This window comes from Sorex araneus, chromosome 1, assembly GCF_027595985.1.
Source record: "Sorex araneus isolate mSorAra2 chromosome 1, mSorAra2.pri, whole genome shotgun sequence".
NCBI classification, from domain to species: Eukaryota; Metazoa; Chordata; class Mammalia; order Eulipotyphla; family Soricidae; genus Sorex; species Sorex araneus.
Window position 1 is genome coordinate 380,904,495 of NC_073302.1, and position 22,824 is coordinate 380,927,318.

Consider the following 22,824-nt stretch of genomic DNA (forward strand, 5'->3'; position numbering starts at 1 on the left):
ACTTTGAAGATAGAAACGTGCTGAAAGAAATGAAAAGTAGTTGTATCATGAATAAGATGGAATTCAGTAGTAGACAAGATGTGCTGGAATCTAGAATGAGCTATAAAAGGAGGATTTAGTAAGCTCTTATAGGAAAAAAATGTTAAGTCAGGCAGTAAAACATAAGTAAATGAATTTTAAAGCAAGTGGAAGTTAGGAATGAAGGCAGAGGGGATTCATGGAACAAACAATATAGAACTTTGTTCTCAAAATGAGCCCACCTATTGTGAATGTGGGATTTTGTCATCAGGTCTTAGTGGTGTAAGTATAGGGAACTGGACAATATAATGGAATGTATGTAAAGTTCAATTAGTAGAACTAGAATTCATCACAGTTCATTGTGAAGCCATAGAAACATTTGCAAGGCATTTCAAGTTCCTCCTTCTATTTTTTTTATTAACAGGATTTTAAATGTATACTTATTAATTGAAAATTCTACGCACTGAGAAATGCTCACTCCATTATTTCTATGGGAATAAGACCTTAAGATATTTTCACAAATTTTAAATACAAATGGCACAGAATATAAAAGAAAGGTATCTTTAGTGAAGAGAGGGTAGTTATAAAGGCAGAAAAATCAGGCTAGATAAAATAATGGAAATCTAATTTCAAAACAGATACTCAGCTCACCCACATACACAACTTAATACATTAATGGTAAAATAATTTACCTGACTTGAAAGCAACTCCAGGTGCATTTATGTAAGAAATGAAACTCTTTTTAGTATCTAATCTCACAACACAGATGTGCTCACATATATTCAAGGAGAGAACATTTGCTTTAGGATGTGTGATCTTGATATTCTTTCAAGTTCACTTTCTTTTAACTGAGAAGCAATTTACTTGAAGAACTTGGATTTTTCATATCACCGGTGATTTTTTTTTTATTTGCAGATCAAAGAGGCAATCTCCAGTTCCACAAAGGTGTCTTGGTTTATCACCTAGATGGACTTTACATTTATTAAATGCTAATCCTCATGAATTTACAAATCACTGAACATGTAATTACCACCATTTCATTTCATTCAGCAGCCTCTGCAATTGGTGTTTGATGTAGCTTTTTTCCACTTTCTGGAAAAATGGTCAGCTGCTTTTCAACAAGACTTTTGATTCTCATAATGGATGTTTTAGTGAAAGGGTCTGTTCTATGTGGATTCCATTTCATGGCTCTGTCCAGCTCATGTGATACTATCCTAAACAATTGATGTGAGTCTTGTTTCAATTTTTAAATGATAATTGCTAATAGCGCCAACCTCAAAGCACATGAACATTATATAAATACATGTAGCTTTGATACCTTCAATCCTAAACCAAGGTTTTTAATAAAGGTTCAATCTATCTTAAGCTTTTGGTGGACAGAAAGGTAAGGTTATTGTCGCTTTCCAGAAATCTTGATGATTTTAAAATTCTATTCCACATACCACCAATAAGTGAGATCATCACATGTTTGCCTTTCTTATTTTGATTTACATTATTTATGATAATAAAGGGCAATATCTACAGCACCCTTCTCTCTAGATTACAGGAACAAAAAGGACAGGGAATATAAGAATAAGAAGAAAGAAATGCACATAAGAAAGAAAAGGCAGACAGGAAATTACAGGGTAGGTGTCAGGGGCTTCAGGCACATTGGTTTTATAGAGGTGGGGCATATCTATATACCTATATCATATACAGTGATAGCAGGCAATCCAAACTATAACAATCCAACTTAAATATGTGCCTGTCAAGGAAGCAGGCTGGGGAGTAGGAGGGAACTTGGCATGTCTGGTGAGAAATCCACACGTTGGTAGGATTGGTGTTGGAACATTGTATGTCTGAAACTCAAGAATGGATCATAGTGTCTTAATAGTTTTTTATGTATTTTAGCGCATCAAGGTAAGTGCTTGCTTTGTCTAAATTAAAACAAATATAATAGAACACTTGTTAACTTTGTCCTCCTGCAAAATGTTCTGGTGAACTGTAGTGATTTGCTACTTGTTTGAAGAACTTATGATACATGAACTAGTATTCATGGGGTTATTTGTGAAATAAATGTTTAGTTAAGTTGATTCACAGTTAGCTATTTTTGGTAGTGGTACCCAAACCTCTTTACCGAACTGAAAATCTGCTCCTGGTTGTCCCTCTCTAAGTCAGAGAAGATGTGAAATTCACTTTAGACAATGCTTGTTTAACTTTTGAAAGCTAACTTTTTCTGATTTAAAGCAACTAATAGCCTGAGTGTATGTTTTAGATAAACATACTTGGATCTTGTTTTAAAAAATTGGATTTTAGGGTAAGAGATGCAGTACAGCAGATAAGGTGCTTACCCTGCGCTCAGTTTAATCATGTTACAATCACGAATTGATCCTGATTCTGTGCCCTGCATTATATATGGTCCACTGTGCATTGCCAGGAGTGATCCCTGAGCACAGCTGGAGTAGCCCTGAGAACGGAGAAGTATGGTCCAACCCACTGACATTACATTTTATTATATTCCCCCTATCATTATTGAGTTATTGTGATTTATAATAATGTTAATGTTAGTTTTGTGTATACATAGGTTCCAACATTGCACTCACTTGCAATGTCTTATTTCCTTCCCATGTCCCCCGATATTTTCTCTTTTATAACATCTCTTTCAGGAGATACCCTCTCCACACTTGTCTCTTTCTTTTTGTGTAATGTATATCCCACATATGAGAGATCTATATATTAGACTCTTTCCTTCTGACTGACTTCAGTGAACCTGACAAGGACAGCAGAAATCCAGAAGGATTGATTCCTGATGTCATCAGACAGTTTCATTCTGCCTAAAGAAGTCTTTTAATGCTAAGTCTTCATTTTGAGTTCAATTTTCAATTTCTGTGGAGGCAGTTTCAGACACACCTCGTTTTCTTAGAAGTTTATTGAGTTTAGAAGATCAACATATGAATTTAGGGGGCCCAATTCAACCCTTAATTGCTCCTATTCAAATACCTAAAAACTACTCCCTTCATTCCAAGTACTAAGTACCCTGACCTTAGTCCTCTGTTGTGAACAGGTATATGCAATTTATTCTCTATTTATTCTGCATTTTTAGAAGTGAGGGTGGTAGAGAAGAGAGATGGCAACAATTGTCCATTTAACTGCTTTTGTTGACAGTTGGCAATTTTACCTTTGTATTTGGTTGGTGTTTAAAATAGAATTCAACAGTTGGGAGATTTTAGAAACATTTGATGATCCACCGTTCCCTTTATCACTCCTTCATAGTTATAATAATTATAATAATAGCAGTTTTTATCAAGAGTAGAATGGTAGAAATGGTCAAAAGACATATAGTCGTTAAGAAGGGCCAATTAATATTAATACCTTTAAAAGTCAGTGTAATTTTTCCCATCATCATCATCACTATAATCATTATCATTTGCCAGTAATTCAAATGATGTGTTTAACAAAATATTTTCTTTCTATTATCCAAGCTCTGAGCGACTGCTTCTGTTTCTGCTAAATTTTAAGAACATAAATGTAAACTTCAGGTTAGCATACTTTATTTTTATATGAATAAACAATTTACAATAATTTTTACTTTGGAGTATTGCTACTTATATAACAGTCTGACTCACAGACTTAAGCATATTCATTTTGAGAGAAGTTTATATAAAACATTTAGAAATTACTGAACTTTCTGTGTGTACAATTTTGTCTCCCATTATTGTGGTGTTGAGTTTCAACAGTAGATATAAAATTAAAATAATACTGCAATCACTGCAAATATGAGATTTTATAACTTTGGCATACTATTTGCCAACTTGTAATTTTTATTTTTATAAATTATTTGTCTGCAAAGTCGTTTGAAAGCTGTTAGAATCTAACAATATTGCAATTTCAGGAGTTTGCTAAATCTGAATTTTTTGATCTGCCAAGTTCATTTTTATCTTTCAAACTTTGCTAATTATTTGCATATCTGTTTTGTTCTTTGGGAAGATAGCATTTGAGGATAAAATTAAGAATTAGTGCCTTGGACTGATTGGAACAAAGAAAATTTGAATGATCTTGGTATGTATTTTACATGATATGATAATACGGTAGATGTTCATGAAGCTACTGATTGGCCATTTGCAAAAAAAGAAAGTAATTTCTTTTTTTGAAATTACTTTCCATTAGTATGGAAATTACTTTCTATACTACACCATTCACAAAAATCAAATCAAATAAATTAAAAATTTTGATATGATATACCTGGGCAGACCCAGATCCATAGTTACCTAGAGGAAAACATAGACAATTCAATTCTATAGCATTAAAGCTAGAGGCACCTTTAAGAATACAATGCCATTGGCCAAACAAGCAGAAGCATAAACAAACAAGGTGCAAGAAGCTTCTGCACCTCAAATGAAATGATTACCAGAATACAAAGACATCTCACAGACTGGAACAAACTCATCCGATAAAGGGTGAATATCCAAGATATATAAAGCACTAGTAGAACTTTACAAGGAAAACACATCCAACCTCATCAAAAATGGAGAGATGATATAAATAGAAATTTCCTCAAAGAATAAACATAAGTGGCTTACTAAAAATGCTGTGCATCTCTAATCATCAGGAAAATGCAAATTAAAACAATGTGATACTACCTAAAGCCAGAGAGAGAGGCATATAGCAAAAGGAACAACAATCAATTTTGTATATATTCAGGGAGAAAAATTGTGACGTTATTTGATTGTTGGTTGGAATGCCAACCAGTCCAGTCATTTTGGGAGATAATATGAATACTCAGTCCCCTTTATTAAGGAATAATCTAATCCATAGCCTTGATTTTTTTTTTAGTTTTTTAAAAATCAGTATCTTGCCAATACAGTCCCAAGAAGGATATCCTTTTTTCTGTGTGTAATTAAATTTTTTAATTTCAACAAATCATAGAATATCGTTGAAGGAATAACTATATGTATGCACATAAACATGCTAATTTTAATGATATTAAATACTAAGGAAAAATAGATACAGTTTATTCAGTCTAACTTAAGTCATCTAAATACACTTTACCATAATATATTTGGAGGGCTGGAAGATGCTACAATATGTAGGGCACTTGATTTGCACATACCCTACCCAGGTTCAATGTTCAGCACCCAATATAGTCCCCTAAGCCATCAAGGTTAAGCTTTGAGCATAGCCAGGTTGTGAGGCAAAAACAATAAATTAATTGAAAGTCATATTTTGAACCCGTCTTTTATCTACTAATTTCAAGTTCTATTCACAAGCACATCCATGTGGATTCTTATACATATGGGCATTCAACCATTTTAAAATTAATATTTTATTAAAAATGGATATTTTTATATAGTCAGAACCAGGTGAAGCTCATATAGGTTTAAGAGTTAATAAAGGGAATAGGTGGAATGAAACTTAAGACAAGGCAAGTCTCATTTTCTAAGACATTTATCTTTAGATATGTGTGTGTGTTTGTTTGTGTGTGTATGTGGTCAAAAAGGCAATTGTGTTATGCCATGGTGACACAGAGCTACATCTAAACTTCACAAGGGTCCACAGAATTTAAGATTTTCAAGATTCTCTTACACATCTACTCAAATGCCCTAGCTTCCAGGTATTGATATTCTTCTCTATTAGATCTTAGACTCAGAAAGAAAGCTTTCTGAAGGTAAGGAAGTCATACCATCACATAACCTTTTTACTCTCGGTAGCTTGCTGGCAGCTACTAAGAGTATCTTGCCCACAAGGCAGAGCCTGGCAAGCTCCCCATGGCATATTCAATATGCCAAAAATAGTAACAAGTCTCACAATGGAGATGTTACTGGTGCCCACTCGAGCAAATCAATGAGCAGCCGAATAACAGTGATACAGTGAATCTTTTTACATTGATGCCCTGACCTCCAAATGCTTAAGATCAGTGATGTTTAAAACAGTGTTCAGGACCTTATGTTGACCAAAGTTGGTCCCTTTCCAACTTTGTTTTCTTCCTATGGTTGCCTTATCCACTCCCTAGTCTCATGCTGTTGTCCCTTGGCCTGACTATCTGTGGGTTGTAGCTGCATCTGCCAGGAATTCTGCAAGGTGGGGGCTTGGCCCATTGCCTCCTGAGGGCACCCCCCAAGAGTTCTCAGCAGGGGGGAATGAGGTGTCCATGGTTTTTAGCTGATTTTTGTGCAACTTCTATGAAATTTAGTTTTGAATTGGTGGAACAGGGCCTTGTGAGTAAGTTCACATGGCAGCAGCTATGAGAGATGGGCATGGATGCCAGAGCTTCTGAAAATAGAGGGGAGTTAGGGGAGGCAGTCTGCCCTCACTCTGAAATGATCCTGAAGTTTTCACGAGTGCCTGAATATTTTTGCCATATAGTGTCTTTGCAGAGAGTATTAATGAAGCCCTGGAACTGAGCCACTGGATTGGGTGCAGCAGTGGGTTGTAGGTGAACCTGTCAGGGCATTTGCAGGGCAGGGACTCAGCCCTCTACCAACGGCTCCCCAGAGTTCTCAACCTGGGAAACTGGTGTGTCCGTGAACTTTTAGCTACTTGGCTTGTATCTCCATGGAGACTTAGGCTGAGGACACAGGGATCTTTTCAATTCATTGGCTGGGCAGTAGATCTTAAAAAGTCTGTATCAGTGAGGCCATGTTTGCCTCCAAATTTGTCCATACTAAAATTCTAGTTGGAGCACGCCAAATTACATGGGAAAGTAGCACAGAAGCCAACTAAAATCAACAAAGAAAAACAAAAAAACTGAAGGTTCAAATGAGCAATAAACAGTTTAATAAATCCTTGAACAACAGCTTAACAACACCCTTGTGAGCTATAACAATTTCACATATTTTCTCTTACTGAAGTATTTTTGATAATTCCCTTAGCCATTTAGTTTCAATAAGCGATATAAAATAAATTATTGTGTGCCTGCTAAGGGAGCAGGCTTGAAGATTGATTTGGTAAATGAAGACAGTGCTGGAGAGAAGGTCACTTGGGGTGGGGTTGGTGTTTGAACATCAAGTGCTTGTAACATCAAGTGTTCCCTTATTGGGAACAATTTTGTAAACCAAGTTGTCTAAATAAAGTATCTTATTTGCAAAAAAGAAAAAAAAAGAAACATACACAAAAATCTCCACTAAAACAGTGCTACTGAAAATTGCTTATGTCAATGTACTCTTATTCACAAAAAGTTGTTTTCAGCTCAGAAAACAGTCCTTTAAACTGGCAGTTGAAAGTTGGGAGACATTCCTTTACTTCATTTATTTAAATGATAATGTCCTTATTTTTTAACATATGGCATTATTTTGGTCTCCTTATTTCTCTCCCTCATTCTGTTCTTATTTCTTTTCTCCTTTTTCACCTCTTTTCTTAAATTCTTTGTTATTGTTGCTGCTGCTTTTGGCCAAGGAGATGGAAGGAGACCTTGAGATATTGGTAAAAGACACTAAAGGGAGTTAGAGGTGTTAGGTTGGAACAGTTTATTCGAAAAATTTATTATTAATAGTATTGAAAATTACAGGGCCTAACTAAAAACTGGAGAAATAATAAAAGAGAAATTGTATATGTTATCTGTTTATCAGTGTCTGTATACTTTTTTCTTTTTCTTTTTTTTTTTTTTTTTGCTTTTTGGGTCACACCCAGAGATGCTCAGGGGTTACTCCTGGCTTTGCACTCAGGAATTACTCCTGGCGGTGCTTGGGGGACCATATGGGATGCCGGGGATCGAACCCGGGTCGGCCGCATGCAAGGCAAACGCCCTACCCGCTGTGCTATCGCTCCGGCCCCTGTATACTTTTCCTTCCTTCCTTCCTTCCTTCCTTCCTTCCTTCCTTCCTTCCTTCCTTCCTTCCTTCCTTCCTTCCTTCCTTCCTTCCTTCCTTCCTTCCTTCCTTCCTTCCTTCCTTCCTTCCTTCCTTCCTCCCTATTTCTTTCTTTCTTTCTTTCTTTCTTTCTTTCTTTCTTTCTTTCTTTCTTTCTTTCTTTCTTTCTTTCTTTCTTTCTTTCTTTCTTTCTTTCTTTCTTTCTTTCTTTCTTTCTTTCTTTCTTTCTTGCTTTCTTTCTTTCTTGCTTGCTTTCTTTCTAATTTATACTTTAAACTACCAACAATATCTCCACAGTGTTTAACAGTTTTAAAATGCTTATACTCACCAGAATTTTCTTGACTTAAATGCATGTCCTTTTTACTCAGGGCCTATTTTCTTATTTTCTGTATACTCACTACAGAAAACAAAACTGATGAATTTCAATGGGCAATTTTAATTCACTAGTCAATAATTTTCAAGTTTTCTAACACTGTGATCATTATAAAATCAAATTAAACCAAAAACAATGACAACAACATAGGCTAAAATGGACAAGAATATGTTTTTTAACTGTGGCTACATGTATTTTAAAGAGTTGTGATATTGTACCTGTTATATTGTAGTGTTTTGACCACAGTAAGCTACCTCAATAACTTTAAAGAAAAAAGCATTGTAAAATCTCTAAAAAAAAAATGAGACTATGAAACTCTTTTTTTTTTTTTTTTTTTGCTTTTTGGGTAACACCCGGTGATGCTCAGGGGTTACTCCTGGCTCTGCACTCAGGAATTACCCCTAGAGGTGCTCAGGGGACTGTATGGGATGCTGGAAATTGAACCCGGGTCGGATGTGTGTGCATGGCAAATGTCCTACCCACCGCGTGCTATTGCTTCAATCCTTATGGAATTTTTTGAGTGACAAAGCCATAAATTTAAATTTAAAAAGACAAAAAATTCCTTTATGCTATGGAAGAAACTCGAGAAGAAAAAGTAGAACCTCTATTGCTCAGTAAACTTTAAATTCAATCAATAGGAAAGAAGATACCTCCACAAACACTCAAACTTATCAAACCTCTTCAATGAATTCCCAATTGAAAAGAAAAAATGACTCCCAAACTTAGGTAAACAATTTTAGACAATTAGGTAGAAAGTATGTTTTTCAAATGATGTTTATCTGATAATGGAGTTTGAAAATAATATTATAAGATATCCTTACTTAGGCATAGAACAAAATAATGTAAAAGAATTGTATATCAAAAAATAATGAAATTAGTCAGAAAAAGAGAGACAGACATAGAAAAGTTGCACTCACCTGTGGAATATAAAGTAACAGAATGGGAGACTAACACCCAAGAGTAGTGGAGATAAGGACCAGGAGGTCTGCCCCACAGCTTGGAAACTGGCCTCACAAGCTGGGGGAAAAGGCAGCTGAGATAAAGAAGGGAACACCAAGTAGAGGATGTTGGGAGGACCCACTCAGGTTGAAAGATGCGTGCCGAAAGTAGACTATAGACCGAACATAATGGCCACACAATACCTCTATTGCAAACTACAACACTCAAAAGGACAGAGAACAAAAGGGAATGCCCTGCCGCAGAGGCAGGGTGGGGTGGTGGGGGATGGGGTGGGGGTGGTGAGAGGGATACTGGGAACATTGCTGGAGGAGAATGGACACTGGTGGAGGGATGTAAATGATCAATGTATGACTGAAAGGCAAACATGAAAGTTCATAAGTTTGTAACTGTACCTCATGATGATTCACTAATCACTGTATCACTGTATCACTCTCATCCCATTGCTCATTGATTTGCTTGAGCAGGCACCAGTAACATCTCCATTGTGAGACTAGTTGCTACTGTTTTTGGCATATCGAATACACCACGGGTAGCTTGCCAGGCTCTGCCATGCGGGTGGGATACTTTGTAGCTTGCCGGGCGCTCTGAGAGGGGCGAAGGACTCGAACCCAGGTCAGCCACATGCAAGGCAAATGCCTTACCCGCTGTGCTATCGCTCCAGCCCTGGTATGTTTATATAAAATATTAAATGAAATATTGAAATGACTGTAAAATACATTCTTGAACAGTATTTGAAAAGTATTCTACATGCAATTTAATCCCAAGTGAAATTCGACTGTCAGTGCTGTGATAGAGCGGTATTTCTGGGAGAATCGTGGATGATCAATGCATAACAATTATTAAAAGATAAAATCAATTCTCTTCCTTACTTCATTTTTCAGGCTTAATAATCTTTATAAGAGACATTTTAAAGTCATAAATTAATTCTGGTATCTGATTCCTATTAATTAAAACTAGGAAATTATTATCAGTTTCACTTAGCATATTTTACCTAATTCTAATTTCAAGCACTCTACTACAAAAGTAATTGTTTTTGGCTCATGAACCTCACCAGCTTTTTGTTTGTTTACTCTGCTTTAAAATCCATAGTATTAAATAAAAATAAAGAACAGATTAATTGACAGCAAAGAACAAAAACAATTAAAGCATGTTTGTTTTAATTGTGTTGGAATTTGTACTAGTTCTCTCCCCTCCCCTCCTTTTTTCTCCCTCCCCTGTCCTCCCTTCCCCTCCTCTCCTCTCTATTTTTGTTTTCTTTTGCTTTGGGCCACATCAGCATTGACTCAGGACATACTCCTGACTCTGCTCTCAGGGCTCACTCCTGGAAGAAGTCACAGGACTTTATGCAGTGGAAAGGATCGAATGCGGATCAGCAATATGCAAGGCAAGCACCCCATCTGATGCCTTTCTGGCTCTCATGATAGTTATTTTCTTTCTAAGACCAAAGTATTGACAATATTTTATTAGCAGTTAAAAATTAAAGTTCTAACATAGTATAAACTACTTAGAAATCATTTATCGCTTGACCATGTATTAATAAAATCTCATGCAATTACCGTTGTTGCCTTATATCAGTTACAATACCACCCACCTTTCCAATTTTGTCTAAGATTATTTTCTAGCAAATTCTCTAGTCTTAATTATGGTGAACTTAAATAATCTTTATTAATGACCACCTTATAATTTACCCAGACAACTCAGAATGTTATAATATAATTATTTCCTTTAGCACTTCCAGGTATATTCATTGTTTTCTAAAATTTAGTAATTCAGAAAAGAAAACTTGATGTTTTTAATTCATTGAGGACAAAATGTGAGCTCTCTCTTCTCTGTCTCTGTCTCTCTTCCCCACCTCTGAAATGTCACATGGATAAAATATATGTGTGAATTTGAAAAAAATGAAGAAAGAAAAAGGCAGTCTTGGTATACAGAGGAGAGTGGAGAACCAAGGATTAAATCCTGGGGAAAATTAGAGAAAGATTTGTAGGTGTTTCACTATCTTTCACTATTAAAAAGGTCATTGTAGAATCCCAGTGCAGAAACATAGGAGCATCAGTTTTCACTAATGGGACCAGTAAGAAATTCTAGTAACTGAGGGAAATTCCCTTAGATCCCAGCTTGTGTAACTAAATTAGTCTTTTAAGGCATTTTTTTACACTAAGTACACAGAGAATCAACTGTTTCAAGCTAGCAGTAAATTATAAGATATTTAGCTTTCTTAAAAGCCACACCCAGCAGTGCGCAGGGATTACTACTGACTCTCCTTTCAGTGCTCTGGGGACCACATGCAGTGCCAAGGATCAAACTTATGTCAGTTATGTGCAAGGCAAGAGCTTTCCATCAGTACCCTTAACCTAGTCTTTACTGTGTTTGTGTGTGTGTTAAATAATGAGTTGGAGAGAGTCCTTCCATTTGAATGATTTTTATTGTCTATTAGCATGTTCAATTTTTTAAATTCAGTTAATACTATCACCTTTTGAATCTAACATCATTAATTATGAATGCCTTATTAATTCTGGGTAAAGAATATTAATGTTTTTAGATATAGTGAAAATGGAAGAGCCTGGCAAGCTACCTGTGGTGCTTTCGATATGCCAAATACAATAACAAAGTAGGTCTCATTCCCCTGACCCTGAAAGAGCCTCCAATCGTTGGGAAAGATGAGTAAGGAGAAGTTGCTAAAATATTAGAGCTGGATGAAAGTAACAGTGATACAGTGATAGTTTTTTAAATCCATAAGAATTCTAATAGAATGCTTTTATTATTTGATCAAAATAACCACTTATCTATTTAGATAATTTAGTAGGGAGGAAATTTTATAATTTTATAATCACTGTCACTGTCATTCCGTTGCTCATCGATTTGCTCAAGCAGGCACCAGTAACGTCTCCATTGTGAGACTTGTTGTTACTGTTTTTGGCATATCAAATATGCCAAAGGGATTTTCCCAGGCTCTGCCTTGCGGGTGAATTACTCTCGATAGTTTGCTGGGCTTTCTGAGAGGGATGGAGGAATCAAACCTGGGTCGGCCATGTGCAAGCAAACACCCTACCTGCTGTGCTATTACTATGTTGATCTAATAAGAAAAATGCTAAAAATAATGACAAACTATTAGGGTATAATTTTTTTTTCATTTTTCATCCACAGCCAGCTACGGTCAGGGTTTACTGCTGGCTGGGTTCAGTCGTGGAATTAAACCTGGGTTGGCCCTGTGCAAGGCAATCTCCTTCCCCGCTAGACTCTCTCTCTCTCTTTGGTCTTAATAATGTTTTATAATATCAGGCCAATAACTAAACAGAACTCTAAGACACTCGAGAAAATGGGTCATATATAGTGGGTGAAACACTAACTTCAATTGAGTAGCAGTTTGTTAAATGTGCAAGGACTTGAACTAGATATTATGGTGCTAAGTACTCTGCACAAAGTCCGTCTTTGATGTATCAAATATAAAAGATAAGATTAATATGTACTGTAACTTGGAAGGTGTAACATAAGTGATCAAAATAACATTGTATGTGAAAATAGAAAGAAAATAAAACATATACAGTATATCAGACTATATGAAATTATTGGATGATTAACAGTACTTTGATTTTAAACTGAAGTGGGGAAAAAGTTTTTTAAAATAGCTTTCATAGTTAAATAAGTATAATTGTCTTCATTCATTTTTAACTACATGGACATGCAGCACTCAAACCACGATGTTCATTGAATATAATATGTTTGCTCATTGTCCTCTTCCTTTTAAAATTTTGATATTTCTTTTGTTTCTGATTGTTTTAACTTTGCTTTGATGTGGTTTCTCTGTGCATATTCACATTGAAAAAGAAAAATTGATATATATTCTGGCATACTATGATTCTATGACCATAAACATAATATGCTTAACAAAAACAAAGTCTAATCTAAATTTTACTTTTAGGATCATTGTATCAAAATAATAAAATAGTTGTAGAAAAATAATAACAGGTTTGACAAAATCTAATTATATCTAATTTTAGAAAAACATATCTGGTGTTATAAATATGTATCTAGTATCTGGACATCTTGTTAGTCACACAGTTACTCAGTATCAATCTCATAATAGTTCAGTCATCCATGGAACAAAGAAGAAATTTAAATTCATTTTGCTTTCAACACAAAAAAATTTAGATTTTTTTTTTTTGACATTCAACAGAGAAGAAGAGGCCAGGCAGTCTGGTGAGCAATGCGGACGGAGCAATGCTTCTGACCCAAATCCGGGCCAACAACACCGGGGATCTAGACGGAGGAGGTACAGCTGGTACACCTTTTCCAGATGGAGCCCTGGCTACACTGAGCAGCAACTAAAAGGGCTCCGGGTTGCGGGACTGGAACACATCCAAACCGACCTTTTCTAAAAACTGAAAACATACAATCTTTTAATGGAAAACCAATTATCAAATGCTTCCTCAGTAGGGCTGTCTTTCTTGGGGGGAAACTCCAACAACAACAGTGAGTTTTGTTTTGCAATATGGAACGTAATCAAGGTAAAGAGAAAATGAAGTGAAATTCATCAGTTATGCAATTGGGGGTGGGGGGCCGGGGCAGGGGGTTATACTGGGGATTTTGGTGGTGGAATATGGGCACTGGTGAAGGGATGGCGTTTGAATATTGTATAACTGAGACATAAACCTGAAAACTTTGTAACTTTCCACATGGTGATACAATAAAAATTTTAAAAAATCTAGATTTTTGGGGAATAGACTGACAAAAATTTTGATATGTTTAAAAATAAATATTGTACCAACCAAATAAATATTATGAAAAAAGTAGAAAATATTGTAATTTTTATTATCTGACTTTTATTAAAACCTTTAAATGTGCTATATTTTCCTCCTACAGAGAATGATGCCTCCCCTATTAGAGGATAAAAAATATGATGGATATAATACTAAATGTGGCCATCTGTACTTCTCATCTTGTCTTTTCTAGTTAGAGCTCACAGGTGTCTTTTAAACAATGATGAATTAGAATAAAGGCTCCTTTTTAAATTTCACTCATTTGTCTACTAACTACTTTTACAATAATAATGCATTTGCATTTTTAATTTCCTCAGTTGTAAATGAGTACCTCTGAACTACTTCTTAATTATTTTATAATTTTATTGTATTGTTCATTATTCATGCTTTCTGTTTACTAAATAAAAATGACTTTTCCTCTGAAGGACATTTGCAATTCTTATTACACCAAACATAGATCATTTGGCACTATTTGAGAAATAAGGAATGCAGTAAAATAACAGAGGGGCATAATAAACAATAAAATGGACATGCCTATTCATCCATTAACAAAATATTGAAAAAGTAAATAATATGTAATTTGGTATAATAGAAACTGTGCTGGTTAATTTTTATTATGTATAATTTTCTACTCAACTTATATAGTGTCATTCCTGTGTCAATTCATTATAGAAATGTGATCAAACTGTTAACAGTAGTCAGTAAAGCTAAGAATGAATCTCTGGGTCTGGAGTGATTGTATAGCAGGCAGAGTGCTTGCCTTGCAGAGTTCCATCCTGATTCAATCCCAAGAACCATATAAGGTGCCCCAGTCCTAACAGAAGTGATATTTGAATAAGCACAGAGACAGGAGTAAGCCCTGAACACCACAAGTGTAGCCCAAAAACAAAAACAAAAAACATGCATAGTTAGAAATAAAAATATTCCTACCAATAATTTATATATTTATTTTTAAATGCATTAATGTTATAAATTATATGTTAAAAATGATTATCTCTGTACATAATGTGTTGAACTCAGCTCTCACTGAACCATAACAAACCTTGTTTTATATCTCCTTCAAATTTTGGGCATCATAAAAATACTTAGACCATTGAAATTTGTCAAATGGTGTGAATCTCAACGAAATACAACTGAATATGATTCTATTTACTATTCCCTTTGCTTAGCAAAATATAGGTAAATTTTTGTGTGTGTTGGTATAGTTGATATCAGAGACTGAATGAGTGGCATCTAGAATGAGGTTGAAGAAAAGATAGGCACATTATATCCTGTGATGGCTTTAATAACACTATTTTTATTATATGGGCATAAATAACTATAATTATTCCAGAGATCATTCCTTTTTAACTAAGGAATCCTGGCAAGGCATGCACCCTACTTGCTATAATATCTTTCCATGCCAAAACAAGCTTTTAGAACAGCACCAGAACTACACTTTGCATAGTAATAGACTTTAACTTATTTTTTAAGAAGAAAAATAGAAAAAAATTCAATAAAATGAAACAATTATGAACTTTGAGTCTAAGAATAGTTGCCTGTTCCTTTGTTGGTTTAGATGAAATAAAAGTACAGTGTACATATCTATAAAGAAAGTTGTAAGCTTTGGAAGAAAGATGGCTGCATAGTAATAGCTATTAGGGAAAACATCTGGAATAATTTACCGTAGTCCCTATCCAAGAGATATGCAAAGATGAGGTATGATGACTAACTATATGAATATTTATTGTGTGAGACCAGAGCAGTAGTGCAGTAATTGTCTTATACAGTCAATTTTATGTACAGTCAACCTGGGTTTGATCCCTGGTATCACATACGTTCCCCTCAATCCTTTCCAGGAGTAATACCTAATCACAGAGACAGGAGTAAATCCTGAGCATCATCTGATGTGCCCATTTTCCCCTCACAATAAAAAAACATTTTTTTCCTTTGAAAACACCCTGGTATAAGCCTTATGCTGTCCCTGTCATCATGTTAATATCAGTCATGGAGGAAAAGGTAATATTTCTCCAGGAATATTGACTCTGCTGAACTACATGAACAGTATGCACTTAGGACAGGGTCTTTACAATGATTCAATAAAACACATAGACTTCTAAATAGACTGGAATCCTTAAAACAAGAAACGAAGATAAAAGTGAAAACATCCTTGGAGAGGACTTGCAGGTGGTAGAACTTATGGCAGCACATGATCTAGTATAAAAACTTGCTCATTGTTACAATTAAATCAGGTCATTCTGTTAAAATTATACTAAGAGGCAGGAATACATTAACTTATGTGGGCTATATGTTCCACAATGTTATTACTGTATTATTGTAAATTATTCAGCAACAGAAATTATTGAACACTTTGGGGGGAGTGACGAGATGTAGAGTGACGAGATAATTGTTAATGCAAATAAAATTCTGTCTGGTCCAAAAGCCAGGATTTGTATATCTTAATTATTAAGATTTCACCAGAAGTCATAAAAATAAGAAAAATTCCTCTGAGCCTTCTAAATGGAAAAATAAACTCATGTATTCTCAAATTTAGCAAGTGTCTTAGATGCCATGCTGAAAAACACATCTTGAACATAAAAATATTTTAAATCAACTCAGACAATTAGTTTTCTACTTTTTAGAGAAGCTTATTCAATTATTGATGAGATATAATTATTAAAATTTGTCTTTTTAATGAACAAACTATGCCTATTTATAACTTTAATATGCTGCTTTGTATTATTCTATTTCTTAAACTGAACTATGTGCAAAATTTGTCTTCTAGATCTGTGGTCCTTTCTTTCTTTGTTTTTGCTGATACATTCTAGACAGATGAACTACATATATGAGACAGTCCTTTCGGAATAAATGGGTTTTTCATGTGCTATGACAAATGGATCACAGAAATTCTACTATTGTGTAAAAATACATCCCTTTCATTTCTAGTGTATATTTATTTCCAATTGTCGCAGAGAACTCCTATTCTATGTAAAAACATTTTCCAAATATGTGAAGATAGGTTTTCTGTTTGTAGAACTGAAACTACTATAGGAAAAAATTTCTGCAACCTAATTTTTCTCTTTTGTACAATCAAATTCTATCAGTAACACATTACTATTTTTGTGGGGAGCGGGTTGGGATGACTGAGTACATATTGCAGGCTCTATATGCTCAAAGCTCTGGCTTTGTGCTCAGGAATAATTCCTAGCAGTGCTCAGTAATCATATGTGTTTCAAGGGATCCAACCCAGATTGGCCACATGCAAGGCAAACAGCCTACCTGCTTTACTATGCCTTCAACTCTAGTATTCTTTTGGGAATTAGATTTCTGAGACTCATGATCAAAATAAAGAACTGTGATGATAAGTTAAGGACTTAAAAACCACTAAAGAGTGTATATTGTTCACAATGTTGATGATTAATGGTTTAGAACTTTATTTTACATGTAATTTTGATTAGAATAATACACTTGTTTTAAATGTAAAATAATTTGCATTTAAATTTTATGTGCAAATATAATTATGGTATATATAATATTCCTCCACCCCTCTTGGAGAGCCCAGCAAGCTACCGAGAGTATCTCACCTGCACGGGAGAGTCTGGCAAGCTACTCGTGGCATATTCAATATGCTAAAAACAGTAACAAGTCTTACCATGGAGACTTTACTGGTGCCCGCTCGAGCAAACCAATGAGCAACAGAATGACAGTGATACAGTGATAATATGTATACAAATCACCTTTTATTAAAATACAAATTAGAACTCCATAATTCCAAAATTTGCATTTCTATTAAGTTGTTTCTGGTCCAGATGATACTGTGGAGGAAAATTTAAGATACAAGACTCATGCTAGTTTTGAGACAGAGTTGTGTAACATTCTTGCCGTGGAATGCTTAGTATAACCTCAGAAACTTTGATTGGTATGTACATTTATTCCCCATTGATCTTAAAAGATAGAGTTGAAATACATTTTAAAGATCTTAACTTTTTCACATGGAGTCTTGGATTTAACTCATTGTATGGAATTATATGTTTAATTATATTCTACAGATAATAAATTCAATGCTATAAATCATAGTAATAAAAGAAATATTAGCAAATTAGTTAATCTTCATGAGCTATTTTTATTTAAATTGCAGTATTCACCTAAAAATAGTTGAGGTGAAAAACAGGTGCAACAGATCTTTTTAAAAATTATATTTCTAATTGAAGAAATAAAATACAAATTGACCAGTTTTCTTCTAATAATTCTATTTTTAAAGTAAGAATTGGTAAAGAAACTTTCACAATTGTCAAAGTGTGAATGGTTATATATCTTCTGGCATGATATCCAGCCTAAAGCAGTCTTATATATCCCATCTACCTACAACAGGGTCAATTATTCTTAGTTAACTTATATACCTCATCAGTGAGAGGCATTCATTTGATTTATTAATAGGTCCCTAGAGAGTAGATTAGCTTCCTTGACAGTTTCTGACATGCTTTGAATCACAGTAAAAACAGAAGTTTCTCTTGCTAGCTCTCTGCTGGCTTTGATAAACAAAATTCTTTAAAAATCAAGAAAAGGTTATACAATGGTATGGTTATGATGACAGCTGAAAAACTGTAATTATTTTAGTTATAATCTAGCTTAACACCATCATGAATTTCTCTGAAATAAGTGACAGCTCAAATAATTTAAGTTATCTGTACAAGTTTTCAATAGTGACTGTTGGTTAAAGTAATTACAGAATCACAGACTTGGATCACTGTTCTCCAGACCTATATAATTCTATCACTATTCTAAACTAGGTTATCAAAGTAGATCTAAACCATACCATTTTTTTCCACTTTTTTAAAAAAATTTTATTTTCTTACCATGTGGAAAGTTACAAAGTTCTCAGGTTTATGTCTCAGTTATAAAATATTCAAACACCATCCCTTCACCAGTGCCCATATTCCACCACCAAAATCCCCAGTATACCCTTCGCCCCCGCCCCCCGACCCCCAACTGTATAACTGATGAATTTCACTTCATTTTCTCTTTACCTTGATTACGTTCCATATTTCAACACAAAACTCACTATTGTTGTTGGAGTTTCCCCTCAAGAAAGACAGCCCTACTAAGGAAGCATTTCATAATTAGTTTTCCATTAAAATATTGTAAATTTTCAGTTTTTAGAAAAGGTCACGTGGCCGCATTAGTGGCCGTGTGTTTCGTATGTGTCCCAGGCCCACATTCCAGAGCCATGTTCGTTGCTTCTCAGTGTCGCCAGGGATCCATCTGGAGAAGGTATGGTGGCTGCACCTCCTCCGTCTGGATCCCCGGTGTTGCAGGCCCAGTTTCAGGTCCGAAGCATTCTCCAGCCACGTTGATCACCAGAATGCCCGGCTTCTTCTCTGTTGAATGTGGCAAGATGGCGCCGAGGGTGGGTCGAGGGCATGGCTTCCGGTGACGGGGCCACTTGGAAGCTGGGCTGGCGCTGTCCCGCTCCAGTGCCCCCCCTGCAGTTCTGATGTGTCCCAGTCCCGCATCCCGGAGCCATTCTAAACCATACCCTTTCATATGTCCTAATTATAAATTCTTACCTACTTAAAATTATAAAAATTATATGATGTCCTGAGCTTCATTATTTCCACAAAAATTTATATAGAATGGATTATACATAATTAGTACCATTATTATGACAATAAGACATTTTTTAATATTCAGGAAAAGTATGGTCTTTCCTACCAATTTCACTTCTTCTCATCTACCACTAAAATGCAAGGCAATAATTTGAAAGAATGTATGCACACCTACACTTATGGATGTACAATAGCCAGGATAAATTTGTTTAAGTTTACAATGAAATAGTATGCATCTGGAAGAAAAGATGAATCATGCCATTTACAGCCCCTGGATAGAACTGGAGAGTATCATGCCAAACAAAATGAGACAGGAGGGAAAAGACAAATAAAGGATTAATTAACTAATCTATAATTTATAGAGATATAATGAAAAACAATAGCAGTGTCAGTTGATGGCAATCCTTTGGTTTTGGATTATGATTACCAACCAGGTGGAGAGGAATAAAGAGGTGGACTAGAAGTAATGAGAACATCAGTGGGGTTCTCTAACATCTTGGTGTTGGTAAATTGTAATAAACGTACATCAAAATAAAAAATTATTAATGCTACTGTAAATGCGCTACTTATATTTATAACAAACAAACCCAAATCCTTTACATCACCTAAAAGTAGTCTTGATAAATGATTCAATATCTTTTTGTAAACTAAATATCCTTAACACAACTTTTGTCTTTTTATGTTAATTTTATGTTAATTTTTAAGAGCTGGTGACAGGTCAGAAATATGTTTTTGTTTTTGGTTTGGTTTTGAGCTTTCATACCCTACTAATGAGATGCATGTAATGCAGTATGAGAGAAATGTCTTTATTTCTGAGCCTTACATTCAAAGAAGGAATAGATGGCATGGCTGAAGATCAGATAATGGCCAGACATGAAAAGGATTCCATGAGGTAAAATGAAAGAGTAACTATTTTGGCAGAATTAAGAATGGTTGGGGTGATATTTCCCAGTAAATCTGTCATCTGGAAAGAGAATATAAACTCAAATTCAGTGAGCATTAGGAAATATTGAAGGGCCACTCTTCATTGTGTAATGATACTCATCTGTGTCTGATGGCATCTTATGGAAACTTACAGATTAATTTCTTCATGTCCTATTTATTTCTCACTGGACTTCTGTACACAACATTGGTGTTTAATTTTATTTCAGCAGGTTCCAAAGTAATTTTCAGAAAATATGAAATTATTTTAAAAATGAGAAATAGAAGCCACCGATAAGCACTAAAGCTCTTATGTATGGCAATGCAATGAATTAGTGATAGTGTTGGATCATGTAATTTGCAGAATATGTAACATCGAAATATTTGAAAAGTCAAAAGTTATTTTTAAATGATTTTTATTAAGACATTATGATGTACAAAACTACATAATAGTGTTGTTTTAGACGTACAATGTTCCAACACCAATTCCACAACCTCTATCTCCATTGTACATGTAGGAAAATAAACACTACTTTATTTTTTCTATATATCCCTCTATCTCCAGCAATGTCCCCATGTTCCTTCCCACTCCCTCAATATTGCCTCTTGGCAGGATTATAAAAAAAAAATTTCAAATTGTGTGCTCCATTCTTAAAGTAATGGCAGATAAAATTATCAGTAAATAAATCAATAAAATCAAAAAGAGCAATGATTGATTGCTCTATGATTTTAACCTATGTAAATGAATTCTAATCATATACTATAATAGGATGCTTATTCTCTATGCAATTTTTCAACTTTGACATCTAAAATATATTGCATTAAATTTTATTTTGGACTTGGATCTTATTGTAGTAATTTTCATGTCTTCCCTATCATAAGTAAAACTTTTTAAAAAGATTTGTGCTAATAGAGTTTACATGAAATAGGTAAAATCTACAAATGTAAAATTTAGTAATAATGAAGAAAATTTAAAAATATAAAGGGTCAAAAATCTAAATAAGCCTATAAAAGTACAGTGTTTTAAGAACTAAGAAAGGAAATATTGGTTCTATTCTGGAAAATATTAAGTTGTAGATAAAACTTTACTGTCAAATTCATAAGTAAAATATTGCAATAAAATCTGTATGTAAAAAAATGATCAAACATAGCACATTGAATATAAATGATACCTTTCTTAATCTAGTAGAGGACAATTACAAGCACCAGGAATGAGTGACATACTCAGTACCAAGTGCTGGGAAATTTGTCCTTTCCTTAAAGAGGGTCCTTTTTTTAATGTCTTTAATGTCCTTTCTTTAATGCTTTTTGCAAAACTGGTTTCAAAGTTATGAGTTCCTTAAAGTTGTGGCGTATTCATAAAGCTATGTATCATTCCTTCAAAACTGAATGATAATTTAGCTGATAATGAGAATCACATAGAGTATTCTTGATGAGGTATTCATTTTGTTGAATTCTTTGGATTTTTGTTTTGGTAAAAGGCAAACTTGGAAGTTCTAATGGCTTACTTCTGACTTTGCTCGGAGTCACTGCTGCAGGTTTGGGGGACCATGTGTGGTGCCAGGGATCAATCCAGCTTGGACAATTGCAGGGCCAGTGCTTTATCTGCTTGCACTATATCTTATCCTATGACTTCATTTAATTTTTGTACTCTATCCATACATTTTCTTCTGATTTATAGAATATCATTTGATAGATCTATGAACCTCCTGGCCTTTCCTTTTTTATGTCTGCTTCTTTTTCTGATATTGTTGTTTTCAATATTCTATCTCTGTCATTGGATTGTTTTCATTTTGAGTACAATGTGTCTGGAGTTTTCCTAGTTGAGTCTATATTTGTTGGAATTCTGTATTTGGTTGCTTGTATCCCACAAATCTGGGAAATGATAAAATGTGTGGTATATGTGTGTATCACAAAAAAAGTATTTATACTTATATGCAATATTGATTTGTCATTTACATCCCCAAAGCTAAAAAAGTCACAAAAAATGTATCTCTATAATTGCAATTATGAGTGTAGCAAAACTATTTTTTAAAAATATGTGAGAGGGGCCGGAACGATAGCACAGCGGGTAGGGCGTTTACCTTGCACGCAGCCGACCGGGGTTCGATCCCCGGCATCCCATATGGTCCCCCAATAACCGCCAGAAGTAATTCCTGAGTGCAAAGCCAGGAGTAACCCCTGAGCATCGCTGGGTGTGACCCAAAAAGAAAAAAAAAAGTATGTGAGAAAAAATACTCACTTAAGTAAAATTTTCCCCCCATCACTTCCTCCTTTTTCCATTGTTCTCTTGCCCTCTAAGGAAACCAGGAAAAAAAAAACACCATAATTTTCATTTGTTAGACATCAGTTTGGCCCTTAGAGATATAGATATAGTTTTCAAGATGATGATAGATAAGTCTATTTCTCTCACTATAATATAA